The following is a 13,286-nucleotide window of genomic DNA, read 5'->3' on the forward strand; positions in this document are numbered from 1 at the left end:
TAAGACCATGAAAAGGGGCTTAGCAGGGGGCAAGGATCTAGCTGTCAGAGTAGAAGTCTCATAAAGGCATATTTATACTGAGGCCTGGGTTATATATCATGTGTATCAATTATTTGTAATTAGATTTTGATTAGAGTGTCTTTCTGTATGAGAAAGCAAGATCACAGCTGACTTTTTGTATTTTATAGCAGTTTTATTTAGAGTGTCATAACTGAAATGTTGTTTGTTCCATAAGAATTAGATTAAGTTTGCCTCTTGAAGTGATAGGGTTGCCCTCAGATCATGGAATTGAAAATATTTAAGTTCCAAGTGTGAGGTAAGTGTTTTCAGTTCAATGCTCTTCACTAATCTCTGTCTTTTTCTTTTTGCAGACTAAAGAATCAACTGGCTTCTGAAAACAAATTTCACAACATCCCCTGATGTATTTTTATTTATATTTCTTGAATTATTTAATGTCCTGTAATTATTAAGAGCTACTTTCTGCCCATTTGACTTACTTTGTGATTAGTTCCACTGAAACTGATGGGATGATTCAGGGAGTCAGGTACTACTCTTCAAGAACCAAAATGGCAGCCTCTGGCCGGAAATAGTTGATCAGTGAACTCTGATTTCTAAAAAAGGCATCATTGCTTCTCCTTGACCGGAACAGAAACTGGTCAGGGAGCAGATTTTAAAGAATCACAGATCCTGGAGCATGAGCAGATATTTTGAAGTTACATTGATCACAAGCAACAACTTTAGGTCAGTTTCACCATTAACATCAAGCCTTACAATGCCATCAGTGTGTTCAGTAGTATTGTGACAATAGCCATCATTCAAAAGTCAATCCATGTCTATCACAGCTGCCATTAAAACCAGCATTTACACACACAGTGTCATCTGTAGGTAAGTATTGACTTTTAAATACAACCACTGTATGAAACACAAAGGACGCCACAGAGGTTTTGTCCTCACAGGTCTTCTAATAAAAACAGATGTGATATGAGCAGTATGGTACTGAAAGGAGACATTGACATAATTTCTCATGTACAGCAATTTTACATGTAGATGAGTCCCCAGGCCTGCTGCAGGGGCATCTATAAAGCAGCTGTTCATGGTTTCATTATTTATCACAGAAGCAGAATAAGGTAGCAAGTCACTGTTTTCTCTTATAGGAGCTTTATATTTATTTTTTCTTTGTTTTTTTCACAAATCTTAAATAAACATTAACTAGGCTGAAAAATGCATGTTACTCTTTGTGTATGGGAATGCCTAATTGAACCTTTCAGAGTTCACATATAACACTTCCTAAGTAGCCAAAACCAATATGGCCAGCCCTATTTTGCCTTCTTACATCCTCCTGTTACAACTCTCTCTTCTGGCTCCTTGTCAGGGACTTATCTGAATTTGGCCCATTTAATTAATCAGAGTCAATGGCTTTAATTAAAATAATGTGATCAATCATTTTTACTACAGTTTGTAGTGAATATAATGATCAACAGCTGATTGTAACTGGCTTCCAAACTGACAACTCTGGGGCCAGATTTCCTGGTGCATTGTGGCTGCTTTTCACTGCACTTCGGGTGTGATCTGGCTCTAAAGCTACTGTATCAGCCCCACTAAGATCCTCTGTTGCATGGTCCCTTATGCCACTCCCCCTCCTATCTTCTATCAAAGCAGGGGAAAGGGGCATGACTGGTAGAAATGGGGTGTGGTGAAAACACCTCTATGTTGCTCTAATCCCTAGCTGCAGTTTTGGCTCCTTGGCAGCTACTCTATATTTACATTTAGCACATTTGGATTTACTCTCTACAGAGTGACAGCAGGATTAGTGTAGAGCACATACTCCAATTTGTACTTGATACAGGACAGCTGTAAAATAGAATCTGACCCCTGGTGTTCAAATTCAATCAATTGACCTCACTTTATATGTTATATATTTGAGGTCAGTGGGAGTTTTGAGTATGCAAAGAATGGAGGATCAACCCCCTCAGTGAGTGCTCTGGACAGCATAGGTATATGTTACTGGAATCATATGATCCCCCAAAGGCTTTTAGGAACCAAATTGAAGACTCTGAGTGTCCACTGCCTGACACATTGTGCATCCATTTTCACCTATGAAAAGTGGGTATGAAATGCTACCATTTTGATGTGGTAGCATTTTACACTCACTTTGCACGTATGTAAGCAGCTACACAAAATGCAAGGCATTGCTGAATTAGACCCACTGTATACAGCACATCACACCAGTATCTTTACTTTGGACACTGAAAAGCCATGTTAGTGACAGCAGCTGTCAGAAAATATATTGTCCACTACAGTCAATAATATAGAATCATGTCTAGTTTTCAAATAAAGAGAAATATATTAAACATTTTACTATGGCTGCCCTTGAAAACTGTCTTTTGCATGGGCCAAAATAAAACACTAAATAATCAATTTCTCTGTCTCTCAGTATTAATGGGTGCTTTTCACAGTGACACTTCATCTGAGCATTATCTGGACAAAAACAAGGCTATGCGTACATATAGAGTAAAATCTACTTATGTTTTGAATTTTATTAATTAATTGTTATGCAGAATAAGTTAATACTCATAAGGCTATAATCATTCAGCAGTGAAGTTTTTAATTTAAATCAAAGATTTGTCACAAGACATTAAAACTCATCTTCATATTACACCAAAAATCCTTTACCAAAGAAAAAAAGTCTCTGAGGAAACCTCCGATGATAAAACTTCTGCAAGGAAAAATACCCTTGATGAAAAGTTCTCATTAAATGCATCTGGCAGTGACTTTCTAGACATAATCCCTGCTAGGTCTATCTTCACATGAGTTTCCAAAGTGAGACTGGCATAACTATAAGCACACTTTGAACAGCAAACAGGTGAATTAAGTTACTGCTGCTCACCTCAATTAAGTTTAACAAGATCGTTTATAAAACTGGACTCAGCTGTTTTCTTACTTACTTTGGTTCATAAGTGGCTATTATGTCACAGCAATTTGAGTGTTTTTCCCTGGTGGAGAAATACAAAGAGCTATGAGAGCTGCTGTATGTTTCTGAAAGGTATCAGTTTAAAGTTTGTTTTTAATTTTCGGTTCAGAGCATGTTGTCTTGATGTAATGCCTTAAGTGGTGGGACTTCCATGCTTCCTTTGGAGGACAGTTGTGCATCCTAAGAGATCTTATTGTTAGGAAGCTTTCCCTTACTCCTACTTTTGAAGTCTCATTTAAACAACTTCTCTCCTAACCAGGTCTCAATCAAGCCCCTGAGATACCATAGGTTTTAATGCTTTGTGTGTTACTTCCCCAACATTCTTAATGCACCACTTTCAGCTCAAAGTGTGCCTAGTTGACCCTGCTGTAACTGTAGCTTGTCACTCTCATACACCAGTACACTTCTCTTCCCACATAATGCCCGGTGGCCAGCCCACGGTTTTTCTGAACTCCCATGCAGTTGCTAGATGTGTGCTAGCTAGCTGGAAGCCCCAAAGTTTCCTTATACCCACTACATTTTCCATATTGCCACTATATCCTTCCTTGCCTGCTTGACTGTATGGTGTCTACCCTATGCTGTGAGAGCCTGTTGGCTAATACAGCCCTACTTCCCAAATGTTTGCACACTAAAAATAACTTTAGATGGCTTAGATTCCTAATTTTTTTATTTCTTAGTCAAGCTACATCCATTTATCTCCTTTGTCTCATCTTGCAATTCCGTCCATCCAGTCCCCTAATAGCCCCCAATAGCATTCTTTTATATAGTATCTTTCACACCAAGCAAATTACAAACCACTACTTTACAATTACTAAAATGCAGCTTCATGTAGGATAGAACATCCCTCAAAGGCAGCTTGTAACAAAACAATTACACCGTGTTCAGTGTACTAGAAAGCACCCTTCCCACTGCAGAAATAATTTTGCACTTATTTTTTAAGATAATTTTTGGTATTCTTTGGGTTTGATACTGGATTGTCCTTACACTTCATGTAGAAAAGTGTACAAGGTGATTGCATTCTAGCACAAGTACAGATAGAGGATATACAGAGGCAGAAGTTTGGTTATGTGCTAGGAGCTGTCCTCTGCACTGTGGGGTGGCAACTTTCAAGTGTCTTCTGTGCCTGCTTTCTTACTCAAAATGCAAAGGATAAAAGAAAAGTGTGGTGTGGGTGCGTATGAGGAGACAAGGACTTAATACAGTCATGCTAATGAGGCACTTCACTATCAATTCCCCTCTTAAACTTATTCTCTTCTACTAGGCTACAGTAACGTGACATGGGGGCACAGCAGTTCTTTTGATAATGCACAATCAGGTTGCCTTGCACTCTGTACTATTTATCCTATGCTTGTTTCACATCTGTTCTTTGTGGGTTTAAGTTTTTAGCATGTAGTCCTTGGAGCCCCTTTGAGTAGCACATCTGAGAGCGATATTCTGTTAGTCTGTCCTTCTTCTGTTACTGATTCATTTCATGCAACTCCTGTTTGCCCATAAATTCCCTCCTGTTGCCTTCCAATATGGATGAAGATGGAAAGCTCACTGTATGGTGCATATACAGATTTAAAAGGGCATAATTTACTGAGCATGTAGCTACTGACTTAACATCAAGACTGTTTGAAAAAACCTTTGCACTGTTTAATGCAAAGATACAACATTTAGCAACCATGTCAACTTATGTCCAGCTGTTAAAATAAGAAGATGCAAACAAGTTTGGAAAAAGTGTCTACAAAACATTTGGGTAGAATGACAGATTATTCAACAGGTCTGAAAGGGAAACAAGTAAGGCTATGTCTATGTTACGAGGTAGGGGTACAATTTTTAGCTTGCATACACACACATACTCATGTTAGCCCAATAAGACCCAGTGCAAGTACAAATATCAGTGGAGCCATGGTAGCACAGGCAGTGGCACAGTTTAGCAGTGCTGAATACAAACAAGTCTGAACACCATGGGTATATACCCAGCATGGCTAAGCAGTGCCACTTCCGTCCATACTATTATGGTTACACTACTATTTATACTTGCATAGCTTTCATGTCTGCTTGAGCTGGGAATGACACCTCTAGCTCATAGTGTAGATATAACCTAAGATACACCTGAATTACTGCAGGTCGTTTGGTACACTTTTATGAAAGAAAAGCCTTCTATCTCTTAGGGCACTTACCTCTTCTATGGACTCGGAGTTCCACAAGTTACTACACAGCAGACAGAGAGGGAATTGTTTACATGCACATTTAATATATACATGTGCATAATATAAAAATAACCCCACACACAGAAAATTCAGCACAAAATGCTTTAAATGTCTTCCATTTGCTTAAAATGTTCTAACAAACATACATATATGGCTCCCTGTACTTTAGTATCTGAGTACCTATTTATAAGTGCACTTCAATAAAGAACTTTAAAATAAGTCCCTTTTATCTCTTAATTAGAAGCAGTATTGCTGAAAGTAGTGTATTTTTAATCTGTAATGTCCTCTGTTGAGTAAGATTTGCAATGTTTGGCTGTGTGAAGTGATTTGTGATTCTAATAGCTCTGTAATTGTCTACAAGTTTGTGTCCAATGATTAATTTTTATATTTGAACACAAGCCAGACTTGAATTTAAAAGGGCAGAGAAAATGCTTGTGCTAACACTTCTTACTGTTAAAGTAAATGGGTTACATATCCTGTAAGAAAGTAGTAAGTCCTTCTGAAGTTGACAGTTCCGAGAAGGAATTCACTACATATCATAGTAAAGCATCCGCAAGTAAATCTGAAGATATTATTTTAGTAATAAAATCAATAACTTCTGGTTAATAATGAATGACTGCTTGTAAGGTATCTACTACCTCAGTGGATCTCACCCATTACAGATAATTACTTCATTATTCCTTACTATGGGTCCTTTAAATCTATAGGTATGTGACTGTATGAATAGACAAGCCAGTTTAAAAAAGATGTTGATTCCCTAACAGTGATAGTGTACATTTTGCATTCTTGTACTATATAATATATTTCACATGTAACTTGTCTGCACCGTGCACTGCAGTGCGGACTACGGAAGTGTGAACTGCAGAGCTTACCAAAGTGTTGCCCATTAACGGCCCCATGCTGACACTGCTGGCATGAACTTTAAATTTGCATCAGCATAGCCCTCTCTCAAATAGGCCTGGTTCCTTTGTGCAGGGAAGGATTGGGGTGAAGAGAGACTGTACATAGGAAATCTGCCCCTGGTAATTCACTGTGGAATTCAGGTATGCACAGAGCAATGACAGGTGGCAGGGACAAGAATAGGATCAAGACTTCCACAACTGTATAGATCTCCCTGCAGAAACAGGCTGCTCCAGTCCCTGAGGGGCATTAGAGCAGCTGTTTAATATTTCTTTTTATCTTCATCATTCAGTGTGTGGTCCCAGGCCTTATTTACTGCATACTGACAAAACCCTGCACTGAATACAGCATTATTAATTTCCTCCTGTGTTTTTTCTTCGGTGCTCAACATTGTAGTATCTGAGTGTCTCTCAAACATTAATTAACTTATCTTGAAAACATCTCTGGGAGACAGGGAGCATCATTATCTTCACTTTACACATGAGGAAATGAGTTGCACAACCCCCCCCCCCCCCAATTGCGGCTAACATAACAAGTAATTTCAAGTGCCTCAATGATTAGGTGCCCAACTGGAGACAAATAAGGCCTGTTTTCTTTTTTTTTCCCCAAAGGTGCTGAGCTCTCAACTCCATCAGCTTCAATTGTAGTTGAGCACTCAGCTCTTCTTAAAGGTGGGCCCTTGGGGTCTCAGGTTAACACCTATACTTTCTAGACTTCATTTTAATGAAGGCAGAAATTGACATATATTTACCACTATTAAACTAACACACTAGGAGTGGTGAGTGGAATCAATTTAAAGTGATTTTGTTAATTCCTCCATCTGTCTCCTTACATCCAGCTACTACTTATGTGGATTTCTAATTTTTCTCAAAGGGTATGACTATAGTAACTTATGCTTAGTTTATAGGACAAACTTTAACACTAGCTAGCTGACTGCACTGATCTCAGTTAAGATTCTAGAAGACTTGTGAATACATGCAATGTGTCTGATCTGTGCCAACCTGCTCTTGGGTAAGGAGGCTTACATAGGTTCAAGTTTCTAATAATCAGCTGATTATTTCAAAATCTGTATCTCCATTTTCAGAGGAGACCTGCAAGCTATTTAGGATTACATGAGTGAGACAATTACAGCCTGCCACACACCTGCAGCATATGTAGGATCCTTGGTTAACTATTTAAGCAGAAAAATTAGGTAAAGCACTAAAAATATTTCATCAGGAATTTGTGGAATAAAAATAGGCCATTGGAATCACTCTACCCTCTCATTATCAGCTGTCTCTGGTGTTCCGATCAGCTGTTTTCTTCACATGTCTTTTGTTTCAAACTCATTGCTCTTTGCCTCAATTTCTGTTTGTCAATTTCCGTTATATGCTTTTAATTAAATTGCTTGTGAAGTCTCTTCCAGTGTTAAGTAACTGATCATGTCACCAATACTTTTATCCTTTGAAGTGTCTGGAGTCTGTTTCCCATTTAATTACCTATTATAGAATTCTTGAGAAAAATCATTATGAAACTTTTTATTTTTATTTGGAAAAATAGGGAACATTGTGATGGAGTTAACTTATTATTAATAATAATAAATAATGCATAGTATGTATGGCACTCTGTTTCTAAAGATTTCAGAGTAGCAGCCGTGTTAGTCTGTATCTGCAAAAAGAACAGGAGTACTTGTGGCACCTTAAAGACTAACAAATTTATTTTAGCATGAGCTTTCGTGAGCTACAGCTCACTTCTTCGGATGCATAGAATGGAACATACAGACAGGAGATATTTATATATACAGAGAACATGAAAAGGTGGAAGTATGCATAACAACAGGAAAAGTCTAATCAATTGAGATGAGCTATCATCAGCAGGAAGAAAAAAAACTTTTTGAAGTGATAATTAAGATGGCCCATAGAAGGTGTGAGGAGAACTTAACATAGGGAAATAGATTCAATTAGTGTAATAACCCAACCATTCCCAGTCTCTGTTTAGGCCAGTGTTAATTGTATCTAATTTGCATATTAATTCGAGTTCAGCAGTTTCTCTTTGGAGTCTGTTTTTGAAGTTTTTTTGTTGCAAAACTGCCACCTTCAAGTCTGTCACTGAGTGGTTAGAGAGGTTGAAGTGTTCTCCCACTGGTTTTTGAATGTTATGATTCCTGATGTCAGATTTGTGTCCATTTATTCTTTTGCGTAGAGACTGTCCAGTTTGGCCAATGTACATGGCAGAGGGGCATTGCTGGCACATGATGGCATATATCACGTTGGTAGATGTGCAGGTGTACGAGCCCCTGATGGCGTGTCTGATGTGATTAGGTCCTATGATGGTGTCACTTGAATGGATATGTGGACAGAGCTGGCATCGGGATTTGTTGCAAGGATAGGTTCCTGGGTTTCTAAAAGCTCTTAAAATTTAAACTGTTGAGTATTCATCACAACACCCCAGGAGAGTGAGTTAGGATTATTGTGTTGTATGCCTGTTTGCCTTTCTATAAAACAAGAACAAGTGGCTTGTCTGAAATGACACCATGAGTCAGTAGCAGAGAAGGAATTAAAAGTACTGACATTCTCTCAAAAACACTGCAGACCTGTGGAGAAGGATTGCCTTCACCTGGGATATTGCTTTTTAGAGTGACCTGTGTAACTTTAAAAAAGTAAGTAAAAATGGAAGAAGTTCAGAATGGGTGACATAAAATCTTTAGTTAGAGGCCTGGAGAGTCTGCTATGCTAGCAGAGACTTAAAGATTGAGACTATTGAATTTAGAGAGGAGATAAATTGAGCAGCTCATGTTTATTCATTGTCATAATAAAAAAAAGCAGTCATCCAATGAAATTGTAAGGAAGCAAACAGGGAAAAAAATAGTAACTTTAACAGATTGTGTAATTAACCTGTAAACTCATTGCCACGGGATACCAGTGACTCCAGACGTGAGAAGATTCTAAAAAGGAATACATAGCTAATAACAGTTACATTAAACAAGGGGGCAGTATATATATAAGGAAGTGTGTGTGTACGTAACTAAATACAAAAACCCCACCTTATGCCTCAGGGCATAAAGCCAACCATTAGCTGATAGGAGCTTGCATCTTTCTGTGAAGCAGCTGGTCACTGACAGGATACTAAATTACATGGACTTCTGTTCTAATCTGGTATGGCAATTCCTGTGTTCTTAAAAGAGGAGATGCCATATAACATGTGGATTTCAAGAGCAGGATAAGTCCAGATTAAAGCTGTGTGAATAATGGACTTTTTTGGTTCAATGACAATTCTGGAGAGTGGGGGTGCGGGGAAATTGACTTTTTTTTTTACCCAAAACAAATATTTAATTTAGATTTTGAGCATTTTAATGTTTGATTTTTTAAAAAATAAATTTGAATGAAACTTTTAAACATTTCAGATCAAAAAATAATTTTTCTGTTTAGAAAATGTCAAAACAATGTTTAGTTTTCAGAATTTTTTTTACCTGAACAATTTGTCAAAACAGGTATGAATTTGAGAAACATTTCAGTATTGCCGAATCTGAACTTTTCACACCATTTCAGCTAAAGAATGTCTCCTAGTTCTAGTCTTAAGTAGCTTCATTAGTATCAGAAATTATTCCAGATTGATAGCAGTGTGAGAGCAGAATTTGGTCCATACTACACAGGTTATACTATATCTATATATTATTTAGGTCTACTTCTGATTTTCTATCTGCAAATGTAGGCCCTGGTTCAGGAATTAACTTAAGCATGTGCTTAAATTTCATCCCTATTTAGGGCATCTATTAAGTATGTGCATGATTTTAAGCATTTGCTTAAGTGGGGACTACAGCATGTGCCTAAAGTTGAGCACATATTTAATTGCTGTCCTGAATGTGGATGCTTTTCTGAATCAAGGCCTTTAGAAATCTGAAGTTCAATATTATAGCTGAAATTACGAGTGTTACACAGTCATTACTGCTTTTACAATCAGTACTTTCAATTCCTCGAAACTGGCTGAATCACTCTCACATTGCATGTCTTCTCATGCTACTCTCAGAATGATGAGCAATCTTAGAATCATTATTACTGACTGGAAAAATGAAAGGTTTCCAAGAGGAATGTGTTCTTCTACACTAATATATTTTATTTATTAGTGTTAAAAACTTCTGGGACATGTCCTCAGCTTAATGTTAATGGAGATATGACAGTTTATGATTAATAGAGCTCCACTGATTCACAATAGATAAGGATCGGGAGACTCCATATAGGTGTGTGTTCTTTATTAATAATAGAATTGTATAGATACACAATAAATATAGGAAATCATAAATATGGTTGCAATAGTGCTCATATGTAAATGAAGGAATTTGGCACCGAATGTTCAAACTTAGCAAGAAGTAGTAAATTTAATAATATATCCGTCTGATCTCAGAATGGTAATTTTATTTAAGGTCTATACTCTTCTAGGAAGGGAATTTTGATACTAATATGGAATTATGGTGCTCTACTACAGTCCTTATCAATATGAAATCATGTAGTAATTCCTGGGTGCCCATCACTTGTTTCAAATCAGGTCACTTGTGTAGGTGCCTAGGTATGGAGTAAAGAACCTAGATTTAGGCACCCACTCTTGAAAATATTGGTCTTCAATGTTTGATCTGATCTTTGAGTATTTTCATTCAGTTAATTATTTTAAAAATAGTCTATATTGTAAATATATCTTCAATTTTGTGGTTATGGTGTCCCTGATGTTATACACTGTAATGCCCTCTTCAGATGACATGTGTTCATGGAGATGTGTTCCAAACTTTACATAGCCTTAACTGTGTCTGTTGTTCTGACATTATTAATCAGTTCCTCTAATTAGATAAGCTTTATTTTCTATTGATAAGGATTTATTTAAGGTATTCTCTAAATCTCCCAAATTAAATCCATCCATTTTAGATACTCATAGAAGTATGATTAAGAGGAAAAAATATTTTATTCTGGATAATCATAAAAAACACTTTCTCCTTCTGGTATAACTTTGGTCTTCTAAATTTGTACTCTAAAACAATCTCTTATGAAGCATAGAAAGAGAGCTCCTGTTTGATGCATCAAGAATCATGGCTTATATTTTTGTTAAATAATATAGTTTCTCACAAATCAGTAAATACTGATGACCCTGTGACTTTTATGGTGACCCACTAATAACCTCTTTATAGCTGGAAAATATATTTTTCCCCATCCCAAGCAGCCAGATGCCTTTAATCAGGACTGTAGAGAGGGAGGGAGTGATCTGAGAATGGAGTTGCTAGCAAATGTAATCTACCTAGAGATCAGCACAAATTACTTGAGAAAAAATTTCAAGCCTTATTGTCAACATGTAGCTGATTATTGCTTTAAATCTTCAACCCCCTACAAAGAGAGGGAATCTGAAAATTAAATGTGATTGCCTTGCTATCTGAAACATGCCATGTCTGTCCCTGATTTGACTTCCTCTTATGCAAGGCACACTGTTACTTTTGAGTTGGAGGCATAGATAATGGTGGCCAGAAGGCGGGGGAGAGAAGCCTTATTCTTTCACTGTGGTGATTGGGATAGCTCTTGGTTTCCTTGTCTACTGCTTATGAATAAATCAAACCACTCCAGTGCTTGCAGTTAATATCCCCGAAGAATTTCACTGTTAGCCAGAGAGGACTCTTCTCTTAAGAAATCACATTTGCTATCCCTGATAAAGCTGTACTTATTCAGTTGTTCTCCATCTGTCACTTTAAAATTATCTAGGGTCTGATACAAACTAACCAGTCAGTGATTCCTAGTCATGACACTTGATTCTCCTTTCATACATTCAATATTATATATTATTTTTCAAGGATTCCTTCTGAATATATTGATTTAAGTTTGCTTGTTCTTTTTCCCATAAAACCACTGAATGTCATTTGTATACCTTAGCAATTTTAAGAGGGTTTTTTGATGGCTATTTATCTGTATGCTTCTTAATTTCTTATATTTAAATCAAATGTACATTGGCTATCTCCCTTTTGTTTTTCTAAAAAATAAAACAAAAAACCCATGGTATTAACTCTACAATTCCATTATCTGTCTTCAATTTTCTTCTGATGGACAGTTTGTAGTGATTTTTATTAAATTGCCTATAAAAATGTACTTTACTTTTCAGAAGATATTGTCTTATTTTTCCAATTTTTCTTCCTATGGTAGATTTTTAGTTTTCTTCTAATAATCTACCCATTCTCCTATGTTCTTTCCATGTTTGATGCTTCCTATTTCTGTCTTTGAATCACATATTTGTCATGTTGTTTGTCTAAATGTGTAACCTTCTTTTATTAACTTGCAAACTGGTATATGCATATAAAGTTCCAGGGAAAGTAACAGCATCTGCATTATTGAAGGTAAGCTCACGGTAAAACTGAAAGGGCCCAATCTCCCATTCCTGAAGCAGTTGAAAGTCCCACCATTCAATATATAATGGAGCCATTAGGAGGAAGATGGCCTGATCCTGCCAGGTGTTGAGTGGTGCAGAGTGCCCTCAGTTCCCACTTACCTTAGTGAGAGCTGATCACATTGCAACCTCATCCAAACTTCATGGAAATCAGTAGAGACTTTCCATTGACATAAAGGCTTTCAATGAGACACCTAAGTTTCAGCCCTGCAGTATGGGTAAGTAAGCTACATATCAGTATGAGGATGGCAGACTCAGACCTTGTGTATGAAAAATAACATAGATACTTCAGCGTGCAAACAGATAACTAGGTCTGCAGTTACCTGTCCAGGCATTTGGAAATCTGTTTGCATGAGCAAATTTGGTGGGGGGTGAGGAGTGTTGGAGGTTGAAACAAGAATATTTGAATTCTTGCACACCCATTGATTGCATACTTCCTTGAAAACTGAAAAGTAATAAATAGCCAGAAAAATGTCGTCATATCTCAGTGAGGGATGAACATCATTCACATAAGACCAAAAGTTTCACTTCCTTAATGAATTTGCTTCTATTGGCCTGAGGAGCAAGAATTCTGAGGTAACTTCCAGACAAGTTTTACTGCACAGTAAAGTCCAAGCTATAGTACTAGATCATTTTAATGTAACTTTTAAACATTTACTTTTGTTTCATGTGAAATTATTTTAATTTTGCAAACAAATTATAGGAGTATTAGTCATAATACAGCATAAATTATAAAGATGATCATAAGGAAAGTTTTTAAAAAATATTTCAAGTGTAACATCTTGAAAACAGTTCAAAGAATATATCTGGGGCCACTAGTCTTAGGCCAT

General features: G+C 36.9%; 1 long non-coding RNA gene across 2 annotated transcripts in view; it reads left to right on the forward strand.

Annotated features, from left to right (window-relative positions):
* The first annotated feature begins 2,974 nt into the window (after window positions 1–2,974).
* LOC120405794 overlaps window positions 2,975–13,286 on the forward strand; it is a 64,229-nt gene continuing 53,917 nt past the window's right edge. For both annotated transcript variants that reach the window (XR_005598884.1, XR_005598885.1), the window contains exon 1: window positions 2,975–3,043. This is a non-coding gene — a long non-coding RNA (uncharacterized LOC120405794). The remainder of the gene's footprint in view (window positions 3,044–13,286) is intronic.

This window comes from Mauremys reevesii, linkage group 5 (assembly GCF_016161935.1).
Source record: "Mauremys reevesii isolate NIE-2019 linkage group 5, ASM1616193v1, whole genome shotgun sequence".
Taxonomy (NCBI): Eukaryota; Metazoa; Chordata; order Testudines; family Geoemydidae; genus Mauremys; species Mauremys reevesii.